Here is a 16,097-nt window from a genome sequence, read left to right as displayed (position 1 = left end):
CGTTAAGATGATACTTTCTTATGTGAATATTTTGCTGGAGTACTCTTACCATTTTCACGCTGCCAGTCTAAATTACGTGTGTGTTTAGCGTACTGTGCATAGTCTTAGGTGTTTTAGGAAGCGTGCAGTTGGAAATAATTAAAACATTTCGTGCCATCGTCTCATTCCACGGGAAAATCATGACTAAACTGCATTGTTTCATAAGCTATGCGAATTCAGAGAAATTTATTTAGGCTGGAAAATTTGCAGGAGTTTTTATTGTCGTACTTTGAAATTTTGTCATGCAATATTTTGTGCAAAGATGTTTGAACAGCATGTTGGATGCTAATTAGTCTAACCAGTATAATAATCACAAGTTATGCCGAATTAAAAACATATTTGGTTTTATGTGTTCTCAAAAAAATGCTTCGCTGTCATTTTCTTATTGTTGCTATTTTTTATGTGTTTTAGTACTTGCAAATTCTGCAAGTTTCAAATTATTCAAATTGTATAACTTTTTTATTTCAACACATAACTGTAACACATAACACATAGCAGCGAAATCTTCCTGAATAAGATCTGGTTAAAGTGTACATTCTTTTCATCATGAAATAATTTTCTTCTGAAAGGATGTTGCAACATAATGGTTAACTTCCCTTCCATCCTAGAGAAAATTGTATTTTGACAGACAGACATAGCCAGACAAACAGACGGACACAGACAGACAGACAAACGGAGACACCAACAACATACTTTCTTTAAAAAAATCTGAATAATTCTAAAACAATTTAATCAGTATTATACATACTTACTTCACAGAAGCAATAGTAGATTTTGCAAATAAAACAACAATAACAAACGACTAAACATTTACGCATTGCATTATTGCAAACATCCCAAAAAACTACATGTATAAGCCTAATTTATAAACATCAATTGTCTGATTTTGTTTGTTTGTTGACGTTTTTGTTTCGGAGGTCCGGGTGGGGGGGGGGGGGGGGGGTGAGGAGAGAAAAAAGGTTTCAAAGAACATTCATTTTATTTTTTTTAATTTCACTATTATTATTTTATAATAACCACACATTAAATTTGTTGTCCATATACCAACACATGTATGCATGTATATATATTATTTATTTCATTCTGAAGATATTTTGATTTATATAACTCCAACTACATGTGGATTAGTTACTGGCATAGGGTAAGATTGCCCAAGATTGTTTAAAATTTTATTTGTTTCCGGGTAGAATTGTTTAAACTACATTTGTTTGTATTTTATTTTAATATTAACAAAATAAACAACTAAATCATGTATGTAAATTAAGCATTCAAGTACATGCCTTCCTTTTTGTTGTTGTTTTATATGATTTAAGCAACATTCGTGTAACTTAAAATGGATTTAAAATATATAAAAGTGTTAGAAAAAGTTTAAATACGTCAGCTTTAAAAGAACAGCTACATACAAATGACAGAAAAAAAGATAAATCTTTTTGTGGCCTTGTTTAATAAATTCTGGATTGAAATTAGGCATTTTTGTGGTACTTAAACATGCCATGGTTTTAAGACAGAGTCCTGTCACCCAATCCTAGGTTTAAGAAATAAATAACAGTTGCGTATCGAATTGATTAAACAAATATATATTGATAATTTTGGCTGTCTTTATACGATTGTAAATAACAATTTAGCGACCATTAGTGTCAATCGCTTAGATGACACTTTTACACAAGCTGAAATATTCACTGATTTTCTTCTGTTTGGGATTTTAACATTGCATTTTGCTTTAAGCGTAGGTTGTGTAAAAAACTATGATTTATAATTTCACTAAAATACACATAATGAATGATTAAGGTTAAAATAATAGTAATATAATTTAGCCGATGTTTTGATGCAAGGAAACATTTTAAATTTATACAATATGGAAGAGCTATAAAATGTTGTAAAGTTTTTTCACTTAATTAAGCAGAACAAAGAAAATGTGGCTTTCATTTTCATTTTATGTAAAACTGCATAACAATAAAAGTAACTATACGTTAACCTCGTGTTTTCATGTTATATGAATATAGTTTGAAACTTGAAACTATGTTATATAATCAATGTCATTTCAAAAGAGTGTGAAAATTATTATTATTATTATATATTATGACAGAAAATATCGCATCATATGAGTAATGCATTTTTTTTTATAATATTTTATTATAATCACTTGCATATGTAAGTTTATATGTAAGCTATTAAAGAATGAACACACAGAAAACAAATCAACTTTATTTTTTTTAATAAATTGACAATCAAATCCAGCATGAAAGTTTAACAGTCTAAATATATCTGAACCTATTTCAAATACCTCCAACACTTCAGCATGTTTTATTCTTGATTATATCAAGTTTATAGCCTTGTGCTATGTATAAATCTTTTGTTGCATTTTTTGGGGTAAAAACTGTAGGAGATTGTGAATAAAATGCAGAACAATAATTATTTTGGGTTGTATTTTTATTTTTTCTCACTATTTTGGTTTAACCAGTATTTATTTTGATAATATAATAAGTTCAAAACACATACACTAGCAAGCAGGCAGACCACCCCATAGTAATCATGTTACTCAATATTTATAAATAAGAGGTAGCAATAATAAGTCCTACTAGCAATTAAAATACACATTTACAGAATTTAGGAGTAAGCATTTATTATTTTTCTAGGTCTCTCTTCTGTATATTATTAGAATAATTGACATGTGGTGTAAAACACAATTATTGTATAATTATTAATTTAAGATAATATGGGTATAAAAACAAAACATTGTCAAAGTTCAAAAGTTCTGTCCAAAACAAAAGATTAGTCAATGTTACATTATAAATAAAAATAAATATAAATAATTTATTAAAATCTTTAAATAAAATATAACCATTTGTTTAACACCTGCTGTTTTAATTGTATTGATTTGTGCACGTCGGATGACAAGATATTATTCTGTGCATTTAAAGATTTTGCCCACTAAACCATACCCGACCGTCATTACAAATTTAAGTTAATGACTTTAATGTTCTTTTACGCTTCATATCGAAACCAAGTTGTTGAATTTATGGTAAAATCGATGGAATATTGTAACTAAACATTACACCACCCAGTCTCTGATTGTTTGACTTAATGTCAACATGACTTTTAAAACATTTGGTAGACTAGAAATGGTTAGAACTTCAATAGTTTTGATGTAAGAGTGCATTCAAAAATATGGTATTTAATTATATAAATGTACATTCTTTACAGTAATAAACATTTTCATCTTCACTACATAAGTTATATAACCGTAATAATTACGGCATTCTTTGTATTGTTATAAGATATCGACGCAATGAATCATTTCGATATATACATGAAAATATATACATGTAATTTTAAGGCAATATTTAGAATGTTGTGTAACATGTCAGATATATCAAACAGCCCTTGTTTGATGTATAAATATTAAATAAAAAGGGTGATATACATGTAAAATGAAATAACAGGAATAAAGATTATGTGTACATGCATGATTTAGTTTCATATACAATATTTTTAACTTTCAAAGACATAAATAAGTGAAATATGCAAATACAAAACTGTAAAGAAGTGTTTTACCTAAAAGCGCAGCTATCCATTGTGTTAAAAAACAAAATCACTTCCGTAACTTGCATCTCATTGAACAAGGTGTTATAAATAGTTTGAATCCAGTCTTATAAATAAACAGAATGTAAATACAAACATTAGCGCTGGTTCACTTATCACTTCGAAGATGCACTTTAGATGTCGGTTAACTTATCTATGTTTTCTTGCTAAAAGTACTGCGGGATCTCAAAATAAATTCAAAATGGCCTCGGCGAAAATCCACAATGTGTTTTGTTTTTTTACGGTTTAAATAATATCCATTTTACGGCATTTAAACTGACTTTATAGCTTGAAATTAAGCATTAAAATGTCGTTTCATTACCCCATTAAAAGAACACATTTCATATACTCTTTACGATTTAATGTTCACTCAATTCTGGTTCTTATGTCATATTTATCTTAATACGCGTAAACGATATCTTCCAAAATAGCACCTAGCATTGCAAAAATGACGTTTGTGTGTACAATTCCTACTAAACCTAAAACTATATGACAATAAAATAAAATTCAAGGAACGATCGGACTAATAGGACGCTTTTATACTAGAGACTGTACACTTTTATACACATAATAAAAATTTTAAGGCTTGGTAGAAATCGGTTTAAATCTGATCTACAGAAATCATGGCCCGCAAAACAATAATTTTGCCCATCAAATGATATTATTGCTTGAAAAGGCTTCCAGCTTTTATAATCGGTCATTAAATACACAGTGCCCGCCCTCCTTCGATGTTTAATAGTATTAACACTGCATTTGTTTTGTATGAACGACTTAAACATCATATTTACACCGATTTAACATCACGAAGAGGAATATTTAACAAGAAAGAATACAACAATACCTGAACTCAAGCTTAGGTCTTAATGTCCGTCCGTACGCATGTCCGAAGGCAAACACTTGTGCAGGAAGACGATTTCGTGTGATGCTCCAAGAACAACGTCTGGTTTCTAATATTGGCGAACAGAAGCGAATAATCTGCACCCTTCAGCTGACGGTATAACCAACCCACAATCATGCGTTCCAAAGTCTACGAACTGTTTGATGTCGACTAAATACCTTTCCATAAACTGTTTTGTCATTCACAAGATTGAAATTCAATACACGTAAAGTTGATAATTTTCGTTCCGTATACTCTACGGTACACTACATCATTCAAAGTAGACCATGTGAAAACTCGTAAATATACATCCGCGCTGAGATGTAGTCCCTGAAACTAGGATCATATCACTAGCATATTAATGCACACATGAAAACGCAACAAAACATGAAGTTAATTAAATTTCGTCTCGAAATATTAAAGCAATACACGGTAAACAGTTCGGTTTGTATTTATATTCGAATATGCAATGCAAAGTAGTAGTACACGAAATATTCATAATCGTTGGCCTTGAGGTTTAAACTTTAGTTTTTTTTCCTTCTAAAATTACGCCGTGGCATCTGGCTGTGGTACTCAACATTACATGGGAATGAAATTGTACTGTTTTGACCTGGCTGGATAATCATTTATAAGAAGTTCAAGTCCCCTCCCCACCTACACACATTCTGCAAAACAGACATACTTGCATCTTCTGGACGATTTATGTTTGTCATTATATTTCATAATGAGTTTATTAATGGTACTACAAATGCCATGTAATTTTATAATACAATATGATACCTACGTTCTATTGTGTCTGGCTAATATGACCTAGAATGGCTTAAAACTCGTACCTTAGTTTTGTTTTGATTTACAATAATATACTTCAATCAAAATTAAACTGACCAATCACGTAAATTTGGCTTTGTTTGTGATTGGCTAATTAACATATATATATGTTCATATGTGCATAATGAGTATTTTTTTCAACATGCTTAAATCAACGTTGGCCAACATCACAAAATAAAAGTGTATGTTAAAAACATACAAGATCGGCATGCCTTGCTTTAAGATAACATGGATTTCATTTCCGCTATACATCATTAAAATACATGTACAAAGCGCTCGTTAGAATGCATTGGCTTACCAGAGTAAACAAAAACTGTTTATGAAGCCCATTTAATCTCATTAGGAGCATGTTGTGTTTGATTTTGATATATGGTCTTTCCGATATGTATTGTGTTTGGAACAAACGTATTGCCAAGATGAAAATCTAGCCTTTGAAGTATTTTAAGACGTGTTATTTAAAGTTACATTCAAAAGAACAAAACAATAAACTCACATCTGAAATGTCAAAGAATTAGCAACGAATTGCAGAAAAACTTAAAAAGACATTTTCTGTTGTTGTAATTGAAAAGGGAATCATACAGTTTGCATTGGAAAAGAAATCCATACATTTGTACATAGGTTGACCAGCAAAACATAAACACAAAGTGGGAAGCCACCTAAGACTTACGTTGACAGAAAATTTACAAACCGGCAACTCTGTCAAACCCCTGAACAACTGCTTAAACTATGATATATCTTTAAACACCAAGAAGTGAGGTAACTTTATCAACTCATAGCTATCTCCTCAATCTTGAGAGTGATTTATGCATTAAACGTGTTATTTCGTTATTTCAATGTATTTTTATCCATATACTAATACCTAAACTAAACCTCGTTCAGTAAAAGCAAAACAAAGTCACACAAGGTAAGCCATCCACCAGTAGGATGCAAATATGTCTTGTAGATGTTAACATCGTCATTATTTCTATGTTTGATTTATGTTGATTAACCCTTAATATTTTGACCTAGTCTACATTTTCGAATAACACCATAATGACGCTACTGTTATGATATGATCTATTTAAGGGAGGTAATAAGACATAATTTTACTATGATTATATACCAAATTTATCAACTTGTTTCTTTAATAACATAATCTCTATAACAAGAAGCTCTCTGTTCAGCCTGAACACTTTGTGACTTTAAAATGATTTTTTACACGTAACATTTGTTTGTATTATTGATGGATTACCTTAAAGTGACACTCTTATTTAAAATCAGTACATACACATGTATATCAAACATACATTTTGAGTGATAAACTTTTAACTACTTACTTAATAATGCATTTATGGAAATTATTAATTACTGATAACACGATTGTAGCCGTGTATTTAATAGCTGAACACGCAAAAATATTAAATGATTGGTGAGTGCTAAAAGATTTACTGTGATCTACTATCATCTCATTAGATAGAAATACCGTGTTTCGTGCACCTTTTTTCAAATTAAACTCGGTATCCTTTCATAACAACCAATGTTTTTGACATGTATTCATCGTGTTATGGTATATTATAACATTTGTATCTTTTGTGGTAGATCTTATTTGGGCGTAAGAGTGCATCTTAAATGATTCCATAGGACAAAACAATAGTAACTACATCGTCGAGGCTTGCTGACTGATATTGTGTGTCTTTTCTTATATTATTTAGTTTTAACAGCACGGAGACTACAGCACTGGCAAAACGAATAGGTCACCACGACCTAGACCCAGACCGGACCTCACACCCATATCAAACTGGATTACAAAGGAGACAACTCAGGGCAAGCCACGTAGGCACATGTTTATCATGTTTATTTAGACTCCGTTCAATATATATGTATTAAAACATATGTGTTCTCTTTCTATGTTGTGTTAACTGCTTAGTGTTTGATAGATCTGGCCCTCGTGCCATTAAATAGGGGTTTGGGTTACGTTTTTGTAGTTTCAATTGTAGTTTTAAAACCCACAAAGGACGCCACAATATCACGCTTGCAATGGTCACTTCATCGGACAAGCCCAATAGCAACATATTCAACGAAGTCTATGCATTGGTACATATGGGTGGTATGTTGTATTTACGTTGTGTCTTAGCCTTGTGCCTTTCAATTGTTTATTTTGTATTGTTAAGACATACATAGTACGCCGCACCCACATTAAACATCACTACGATCACGCTTGCAATGGGGACAACGTAGTGCAAGCCAAGTAGCATAATGTTTTACGAATACCCTGTGTAGGGCAACATATATTTGTGTGGTCTGTATTTGTTGTGTCTACGTTATGTCACTTGTTCAGGGTATTTGTTACTGTTCCGTACTAAGGTACACGCTTAAAGGACAAGGTCAAAATACAACAAACGCGTACCAGACATACATCAACATTTCATTATTAATAAATGCTTAGAACGAGTATTAACTAGGAATTTCAGGGAGCATTTAAAACTAGTTAATAAGTTATGAGTACCCGGGACAAACACAAACAATGTTAACTTTCTCAGGCAGAGTTGCATTCGTTTTATAGAGCCGACTTCATTTCTATATTAAAAAAAAATAAACGTTTGCCACGTTTTTAACCTATTTAAATTTCCCTGCATTTAATGTTTTCGTTCAAACTTACCTTTTCAAATGTCCTTTTGTAAGCAATCTCATAAAAGCCAATTTTGGAGATAAACAATCGAAATAAAAGGATCCCATTGTGTTATTTTTTTTAAAAAAAATACGTATATTCAAGTCAATATAGCAACATAGGTAAAGAAGGAGAGATAAAAGGAGAAGGGGTGAAAGGGGGTCGAAAGGGTAGGGGGAAAGAGTGTGGAAGGAGGGGGGTAGCTGCGGGAAATGGGGAAGAGGGCAGAGAGGTAAGGAGGTAGAGAGAGGAGGGGGTTGGAATGGGAGAGGATATGTAGCGAAGGGAGGGGAGGCGGAAGGGAGAGGAGAGGGGTAGAGAAGTGAGGGAGAGGACTGAAGGGAAGGGGGAAGGGAGGGGACGGGGTAAGGAAGTAAGGGGAGGGGAGGGAGGGGAAGGGGGAGGGAGAGGGGGACCGAGGAGGGGAAGGAGAGGGGGGTAGATGAGGGGGGAGGAAAAGAGGGAAGGTAGAGGAGGGGGAAGGGAGGGGTAGAGAAGGGAGGAGAAGTGGGTACTGATGGGGAGGGGTAGGAGGGAGTAGGGAAGAAGGCATTAGAGAGGGAAGGTGAGACAGGATGGAAGAAGAGGTAGGAGAAGGGAAGATGAAAGGGGTAGCAGAGTGTGATGAGAGGCGGTAGATAAGGAAGAAGTATGAAAGGTAGAATAGGGAAAGGAAAACGTGAGAGAGTTACGATAAGTGGAAGAAGAGGGAAAGTGGTAGGAAAGGAAAAATATACAGGAGGGTTAATGGGTTGGAGACCTATGTGTCAGCGGAGAGAGTTGATGAAGAAAGAAAGAGAGGAATCTAGGAATAATAAAGAGATTCGATTAAATAGTTCTCGAAACAATGCGCGACCACATACGCATGTACGATGGGAAAGACAGAAGAGAAGACAGATCTCGTACCATGCACGACCACACGTACGAACGGAGGCTCTGAGAGCCAGGCTCGAGAACCAGCAACGCTAGTTCCCGTACAAAATTCGTCCCATGTTTGAACCATGGGAGATATTTTTGTCATAATACAAATACTTGAGGTTTAAATTGTATTTTTCTATAACACTTTCAGTGGAAATAACATTTGTACATATGCACTCAATGGAAGGCGGAAAACCTACATGTCATAATATTATATTTTCTGAGCTTAAGTCTGGAATGACAATTCTTCAAAATTGAGTTAATTGTCGTCTTTAAGCGATTAAGTAATTTTTTTCTGCCTTCCGGTTTTTTCTTCAATCTATTTATATCATTTATGGATATTCTATATATTAATGTATTATTATAACAACAATGTATTGCTGTAGCGAGTTTGACGATTACAATGAAAGGTGCGAAAAAATGGCCATGAATAAAAGAAAGGTTTGATACGAAACTTGCATACCGGCTGTACATGTTCATTTGATCATGTTTTTTAAGTATAATGTTTTTATGTTTAAACTATCACATATCAGCATACCCTGTTTTGATCCACATTTCAGTTTTCGACATGAACATTCTTTTTTTCCACTCTACAGAGACACCTATTTTGATGTATTTTGTTATATTTTAGGGTTTATCAATTCAGCTTAGAAAACGAACAATAAGGCCAACATAAGGCTTATTTTTCAGGAACCGCTTCATTCGATGTTTGCGTCCGCATTTTATACATAAAAATAATTTCTGTACTATTCATTATTTTTTATAAATAAAGTTTGAAATTTCGATGAGACCACCAGTCAATTGCAACAACGACTCCACAGGTCCGGGGAATAGCGGGGACTTTGACTTTCATCCAGCCAATCACGGGTAAAATCCCCGCCCTGTGGGGACGATCTGCTGGAAAAATCCACGCAAAATCCCCCCCCAGCACCCCGGGGCATCCTAGGTAAGGCCCATTCCCCGCTATTTTCGGGGCGAAAACAAAACCGTCGCATTCACCTGGTACTGCGGGGCCACTTGGAAGGTAAAAACACGGCCCATTTCCACAGCTAGCCCCGGTATACACCCGGACCAGGGGGAGGGGTGCGTGGTTACAATTGACTGGTGCATTATTTTATATTCCTCCTGCTTTCCAGTTGCCTTACACATAAGAATCATGTGCATCAAGGCACTTTAGGGAAGACAAATAAAGTCACACAAAGCGAACCGTGCTTGTGTGTTGTTTGCATACACACATCGTTACAGAAAAAAAAGTTAATATGTATTGCTCTGTGTGTATACATAATGTCATAGAATAGCAGACCGTGCTTGTATACACACAACGTTTCATAACAACAAACCGTTAATATGTTTTATCCTGTGTGTACACATAACAACACTGAACAACATATGGTAAAAGTTATTGTATGTTATCCTGTGTGTAAATATAAGGCTACATAACAACATAACAACATAATGCCCGTGTGTGTTATTCTGTGTGTACATACGAGTATAACGTCACATAACAGCAGAACGCGCTTGTGTATTATCCTGTGTAAACACATACCGTGATAGATCAACAAACAGATAATATGGTAAAGGGAAGTTAAGAAAATGATGGCATGAAAAGAAAACCAGGAAGGTAAAGTAGTATGGAAAATGTAATCTTGGGACAAAATATTTTGGTCGTAATGAGAAAGCGGCGCTTTGAGGGCATAGTGATTAAAACACATCTTATGTTCACTTATACTTTCATTGTTTTTTTGTTCAATATTAACTTCACAGACATATGTTAAGACAAGAAGACAACACTGGTCATGATAGTATTACCTTATACATTGACACTGTGAAATTTGATACCTCTATCGAGGCAACCATATCATTTTCATGATCGAACTAATCGTTATGATACCAGAAAGTCTTAGAAAGGGAAGAATTTTCCAGGGAAAGAAATTAAAATGTGGACACTTAGGCTCTGTGATACGTTGAGACCATTTTCCAATTACTTCACCATTATCTTACAAGGTTTCTGCTTTTATCTCCCGGTGTCACGACATGCAAGTCACTTTTACACGACCCCACGGACATATAAACTCTTCAACAGGCTTAAAGCCGGGTTCATGTTTAGAATTACACTTCGGTTTTTGCTTGGACGCTCGCATTAAGACCTGATATCAGTGTATTTTCTATTCTACTTTTACACAATGCCACTTCTTTCAAATGTTTTAACACCTCCTTTGGTAATGTGTCAGCAACGTTTCTAGACCTTTTAAAATGCTTTGATTTAATGTGACGACAAATAAAAAATTGTTTCTACTGCATTGAAACCGGCTGTTGATTACTTTGTGATCCTTTTAAAATTTTCGCCAGACCATATGATGGTGTTTTTAAGATATCTTTTAGATCTGAATACCTGACACTTGTGGACACGAATCCATGCGCGTGAACTGAACAAATATAGACACACCCTCCGGTTCCATGATTTTTACGTTGATCTTAATGTACTTATTGTATGCATTTGTAGTTTTACTTTTACACACACATTTTTCCTATCATTGGAAAAATGAAAACTATTGGGACAGTCGCAGTAACCTGTAATTTACCAATATCCTGTTTAAATGCACAAATAATGTAAACCAAACAAGTTAGATTACAAACTTTTTCAGCCTAGTTCTTTTTGTAAATTTTCCTACTACACTTCTCAACTTCATATTGTGTAACCCAGTTAGAGTTTTTTGGGTCTTGTTGTCAGCGAGATGTCTGACCACGAGCCATGATATCCACCAAGGGGACATAAACAAGTCTGTCTAGAGCCAAGAGGAATCAGGATGATGAAGTCAGTTTTATGGCATGTCTCTCATGCGGGCACATTTCTAACGGAAATTTAACCCTTTAATGGACAGTAGAAGGTATATTAGAGTTTCTTTCAATTTCCATGCAAGGAGTTCGTTGCTAAAGCTTTGAAGTCTGAAACATTGTTTTCTTTTGGTACATTATTATGCTTTAATGTATCGCGGAAAGCATTGTTTTTCATTTCAATATACCAGGAGGTTGTTAACTTTCAGAAAGTTATTGACCACATCTAGACAATCTTTACACTCGACAATTCAAGATGTTATCCCCGACATTTATTGGTTGTATTTTTTAATGTGTATTCATATATGAATTTCAGACTACTTGGTTTGTCCCTTAAGTTTTTAGCGCATTATTGATATGTAAGCTATACGTGTTTTCTTGTGACTTTGTATGTCGCTCAATGAGTTTCCGTTCTGGCCTTGACCTTTGGGTCTTCTTACAACGGCACGGTGCAATAAATTGTTGCTCAGCCTGTCCTGATAGCTTCATGTATTTTGTTAGAATTACAGGTTTAATGTAGCTTAAATTGTCCCTGGTCCCAATTTCACGGAATATCATAAGCACTACAGGTTTAAGTGCCTTATATCATTCGGCCCAAAATGGGGTTTAGTTGGTAAGACTTGATTTTACAAAACAGATTAACTGTTTTTTCTTGATGATCTTTTGAATAATTTCCTTTTAATCATAAGTGTTATATTTTGATTTCCATTCTTTAAATGTTGAAAAAAATCAAAGGAGACCCTTTCACAACTTTAACCAAACAAAAAAATAGTATTGTTATTAAAGACTTAAGATTGCTCGTGAACATTTGGGCCAGAAAAGAAGCAAAAATGTCCCATGCAAATTGGAACGTTTTATGTCATATTTTGACGACGAAAATAACATAATAGCTTGACGTTGAGTATTCCGCTAATGCTAAAACATAACAACTTACTTGCCGATGTTTTTGTGCTCTTTCCTGAATAATTTCTTCTGTTTCATCGTAAATTGGTATTGTGTTATCTGGCTTGCAGGTAAATGCATTTACATGTTATGATAATGAAGACAAAATTAAACCAGGTGTTCTAGATAGTATGTGGAATGCTGGTTGTGACTGAACACGAGGTTGATACTAAAGTGCATTTCTGATTTTGTGATGTGCTTTTTCTTATGCTTGAAATTTTATCAGAAACTTCGTTTGAAAAGAATACGATAAAATATGCGATAACTACATCTAAAACTGTGTGTGGTTAATATTAAAGATCATATACACATTTTTTTTCCGTATGCCTAGAAAAGTAAGTGCTAAAGACAAAACGTTTGACTTAAAACCACTCAATCACTTTGGGTTGATTGTAAAATTTGAAATTAAATGTTTATTGTGGTCAGGACGAAAGATGGACAATCTGATCTTTTAAAATGAAATTTGCTTTTGAAACGGACAATTGTTTTCCCAGAAGTTACTATAACTTTGATCTTTAGGATCTTACGATAAAATTCACTTAAGCAAACATTGCTTCCGCCATTATTTTTCAATTTTTATTTCCAAAATCCTTTTTCATAAAAAGATCAAAATATAAGAAGCAGTTAAGAAGATCATAAACACAAATAAATGTTGTCCACTTTCTTTTCAGAATTTGAGTTTGATGACAGAAATAATCATAAAAATCACACGCAACAGCGAAGATAAAAGTCAAAGGGCCAACAGGTCCCTTCCGTCTGTGAGTATTCCAGATGCAGAAGGGATTTAGCAGACCCTTTCCACTGTTGGTCACTTTAACGGTCACTTGGTTTTATTGGGTGATTATTGCTAGGGTCCAGCTTTGATTCCATTGTGGAACTGTTTGCGCGTGTTTGATTTTATTTTGTATTTGATTTTATTTTGTCTTTTTTTTTCAAAGCTCTTGGTCAACAAAATAAATTTGGAAACATTGTTTCTTTATTTTGTTGAAATAACTGCATGTTTCCGGGTACTAGTATTTAACTTTGATATGATTTGTATTCTTAAATATATTGGCGTGGTAGTTCAACAAGGGGAAGTTTTATGATAGTGTTCATATATTATGTAAGTGAGTATTTCGTAGTTGGAATATATATTTTATTGTTGTTGTTTTTTTATTTATATTTTTCCGTTTGCATTTGGTACTGGAAATCAACATACTGTTTCTATACTTTGAATAGCCCTTTTGTTGTTTTAAATGTTCACTGTTAAGAGTTAATCTTTCCTTGACAGGAAACAGCATTTGTAAGTAGAAGTTGAGTTTGGGAAAAATAATAGAATTACATCTTTGAATTCTGAATCATTTTAATTGAACAGTGTGTGAATGTGTTTAATTATAAATAGGCACGATGTTTTATTATTTTTGTAGGTTATTACTATATTTTGTCAACCGCGTGTATTTTTATATTTTTATTAAAATATACTCTCTGAAATACATTATTTTTTTAACGTTAAAGCATACCGAACGCTATTGTTATAACTGTTCTCTTTTCAATTGTGGTTGTATTTTCTTTCTAGACCAGTGTCTATATTCTAATCTCGGTGTTATTTTTAGGAAGAGTTACAGTGCCCTTTTGAAAACTAGCAACACAAAGCTATTAATTAGAATGGGCAGGGTTATATACATTATTTATTAATGTTGTTTATAATTCTTTACTATTTTGCTTAGTATTCAACACGTGTACGAGGTCAATCAAATTATGTAGTCCATAGAAACAAAATGATCTTACTAAATGTATCTAAGATCATTTTGTTTCTATGGACTACATAATTTGATTGACCTTGTACATGTGTTGAATACTAAGCAAAATAGTAAAGAATTATAAACAACATTAATACATAATGTATATCACCCTGCCCGTTCTAATTAATTGTATACTATTTTCGTTGGGTCCTTATACAACTAACTAACTAGTAAGTAAAATATAAGATAATATGTAAATATGATAAAATATGATATAAACTATAACATAATATTTTAATATGATGACATATGATTTAAAGTATAAGATGTTAATTTGATGATATACGAAATATCAGATAATATGTTTATATGAAATTAAATATAATATCAGATGTTAATATGATGATTTATGATATAAAATATGATATAAGATGTTTATATGATAATATTTGATATACAATATTACATTAGATGTCACTATGACGATATAAGATATTAAATAAACGTAAGATGGTAATTTGATAATGTATGATAATATATGTTTGTTCGCATGTTTTCACATCATGTATTAAAATACAGTATGGATATTTGTAGTATTTCTAACTATATGAATACATGCATATAGATTAGTAAGTAGATTAGTAAGTCATTACTGCATAATTATGGTTTAAGAATATTCTACAGTTGTTTGTAATAGATGATTACAGTCCATTACCATTCTTTAAGAATGATTTCATCTTTTGTAAATATGGATGAGCCTTTATTAAAGAATAATTAACGATGAAACGCGTTATGAGTTGTTTTCATATTATTATTTCTTAGGCAATTTATTTCGCATTCTTCTTTATATTGCAAAATGAAATTAAAACACTTACATGAAATATGTTACTAATATTTGTGAAATAATGTTATTAAAACTACGATGTCTTTAAATTTTATTTACGTACAATATGATTTAACCATTCTTTGTCAAACTAGGACGTCTTTAAATTTTATTTACGTAAGCTATTATTTAACCATTCTCTGTCAAACTATTAGATAATGTTATTTGAGATCCGATATGTTTCACTTTTTAGACTGCCCGGGTTTGAAATTTTAGATATTACAGCCGTTTGAAGCGATTGACATTATGCCGAAATAATTGCGACAAACGACGCAACTAATATAAATAAAGTAGTCAATATAAAAATCACAACTCCAGTTAAACCGTTAACCCGTATTTCTCCCTCCATTTAATATAAACTAAAACTATTGTGCGCGAATGAAATTTAAAAAAAAATAAACTGTGCACAAAAACAAAATGATAATATACAAAACCTACCGTATTTTTTTATTCAAATTTTCACTGCCGAAAATTATAAAACGCCTTCAACACAGCGCCTCTTCTATGTTTGTTTACTTTTCGCCCGTTGCGTAACACACCAGTGCGCATCCACTTGTGTATAGGATTTATGCTTCGCTGCCACGACTGATGAACCATCTGGCGGGTACACATAACACTGACGGAGTTAGGGTGCCCTGACCTAATATAGGTGTGCATTAGCCATTATATAGTCACATTTGGGGGACAAAGCATGGGCAAATATCTTCACAACCACCACCAACACCACCACCACCATAATCATCACAACATTTGTTTCAAATTATCGTCATCATCATCATCATCATCATCATCATCATCATCATCATCATCATCATCATCATCATC

General features: G+C 33.1%; 1 protein-coding gene across 3 annotated transcripts in view; it reads right to left on the bottom strand.

Moving 5' to 3' along the window:
* LOC128233441 (homeobox protein php-3-like) overlaps positions 1-16,097 on the bottom strand; it is a 74,952-nt gene that overhangs the window by 46,381 nt on the left and 12,474 nt on the right. Inside the window, exon 1 of one of the 3 annotated variants that reach the window (XM_052947121.1) lies at positions 4,463-4,785. The exons of 1 other annotated variant lie outside the window; for it this stretch is intronic. The gene's annotated coding sequence lies outside the window, so the exon portion shown is untranslated. Of the gene's footprint in view, positions 1-3,594; positions 3,786-4,462; positions 4,786-16,097 lie in introns of those variants that run through there. One more of the 3 variants, XM_052947122.1, reaches the window with a different exon arrangement.

The sequence above is a fragment of the Mya arenaria genome, chromosome 5 (genome assembly GCF_026914265.1).
Source record: "Mya arenaria isolate MELC-2E11 chromosome 5, ASM2691426v1".
Taxonomy (NCBI): Eukaryota; Metazoa; Mollusca; class Bivalvia; order Myida; family Myidae; genus Mya; species Mya arenaria.
The sequence above is the reverse complement of the archived record's forward strand: the minus strand, read 5'-3'. Positions and strand labels throughout refer to the sequence as shown.